Source organism: Mus caroli, chromosome 5 (genome assembly GCF_900094665.2).
Source record: "Mus caroli chromosome 5, CAROLI_EIJ_v1.1, whole genome shotgun sequence".
NCBI lineage: Eukaryota > Metazoa > Chordata > Mammalia > Rodentia > Muridae > Mus > Mus caroli.
The window spans coordinates 131,174,562-131,176,776 of record NC_034574.1 but is presented as its reverse complement, the minus strand read 5'-3'; positions in this window follow the sequence as shown (position 1 = coordinate 131,176,776).

Here is a 2,215-nt window from a genome sequence, read left to right as displayed (position 1 = left end):
ATTTGACAAATTACATTCAGATTCTACACAACCTCTCCTGTGTGCATCTGTCTGTCATTCCATCCGATGCTTTGCCCACCGGCAACTAGAGAACCATTCCACGCAGACAAAGGGGCCCAGAGGGTCTGCGGCAGTGGTAAGGGAGTGCCATCCTTCAAACCTGATAAAGTTTGTTCAGACAGCGGGGCAAAACCATGCAGCTGGAAAGGGACCTTCTTGACCTGGGAAAAGTAACTCATTGCAAGCTAGTGCATTTTTACAAACTGGTCACAGCTGTCTGGGAACACTGAATTGCCCCTCTCCCATAGTCCACAAGTGGGCTTTTTTTTTATCATTTCCAGGATTATTGGCCCCTGCTTTCTTCAAGGGCAGGGGCCATCTGCACTAGAGAAGTGTTGGTTATCAATAAAAGGGAGTGTGAGTCTTGGTGATGCGGAGGCTAGGGTATGCTGCATTTGTCTGTTCCCAAGGCTGACATCTGCTGGGATGTTGGTGGAGGTGGTGCTTCGTGAGGGGGAAGGGCGAGCTACCATGAAAGGTGAAAAGGGGAATCACAGTACTCTGGCACAAGGCTGGGCACTCTTTGTTTACCCTCTTCCAAGGCCAGGGCATCTATGAAGGGAGAAGGGAAGGAGAGCTCACTTTTCTAGCCCTGCGTAGCAGTAGGGAAGTGCAGAGGCAAGCTTCCCCTGTCTCTTCTTCAGCAACTTCCAGTGATGAGTTGGAGCCTGTGGCAGTTTATCATTACTCACAGACTTTTGATGTTTATACCCATTCATGGATCTGGCCTTCAGTCTCTGCTTCTCTGCCCTCTACTATGTGAGAAATGAACACCTTCAGCTCTCACTTCCTGGTGCTTAGCTAATCCTATTAATACTTTTCCTGTCATGATAGACTGATAACTCCTGAAAACCAGGAAGCAAAATAAGCTGTTTTTACATTTTCTTGTCACAGGCCATTTCCATTTTCAAGGAAGAGCAAACTAATAAAAATCAAGAGCAATTGCTTTTTTACAGAACATAAATACATCTTTTAGAATTAAACTCTTTTAGAATAATGGAATACTTTAACTGGTAATTATGCATAAGAACTATAGTTAATAAATTTGGAGTCTACGAGCTTAAATTGTTGTTGTTGGTGGTCCTCTAACCAGTGCTGAGGATGAAAAGAGGGAGGGAGGGGAGGGTGATAAAATCTCTGTGATGGGAAGGACCAGTAGAGACCTCATACTTAATTCGGCATCTCAACACTGTCACATATATAAACAGGCTTCAGACACAAGAACCCGTAAGAGAACATATCAAAACTGTAATCAACAAGTTATTTCATGTACTGTTTCTGATTTGTAGTTCATCTGGGTAGCAGAACCATCTAGATGTTCATAGTTGCATCTGGAACTCCACTAGTAATCACATTTTTAATACTGAATGCAGTTGGGTATGATCGGACAGGCATACAATCCCAACATTTGAGAGGCAGAAAATTCCAGCATGGCTAAGGGAAGCCTGTTCTACACAGTGAATTCCAGGAAAGCCAAGGCTGTGTACCAAGTCTCTTTGTCAAACCCTGTCCTCAACAGACTGAATGCTGAGTGACAGATGAACTATTCACTCAGGTGCACAGCTGTACGAGGGGCTAGCACCTCTGGATGACAGATCTTTCCACTGTTCCGAGTATATAAGAATGCTATTCACATGACACTAGATCAGCACTAAAACTTAAAAAATAACTTGATAAAGGAATGGCTCTTAGTCACCAAATGGATGGAAGATATACAATGTGTGTATTATTTCCTTTCAAATTTACCTAAAGCCATGATTTTAAAGTATTTATAATGCAATGACTTTTAAAAAAAGATCATAATGAAGGAGAAAAATTACTAGCCACCTGAACTCTTCAACTTAGAGTCCTACCCCTCCCATCTGGAGATTGTTCCCGGAGCACTCCTGAACTCTTCACCCCAGAGTACATTCCTGAACTCTTCACCCCAGAGTCCAACCCCTCCTAACTGAGGACTGTTCCAAGAACATTTTTGAGATAAGGGCCTCCTGGAACAACCCCAAGAACATTTTTGGGAGAATGTTCCAATAGATCGGGTACATTGCCAAAATATAGGACACGACCCCTTGGTTACGTAAAACACCCTTGGCAAAACCCCTCAGTTAAGCAAACTTGTACTTTTCCTACACTGCTCCCCCCTTGGCTTTTTCCTATA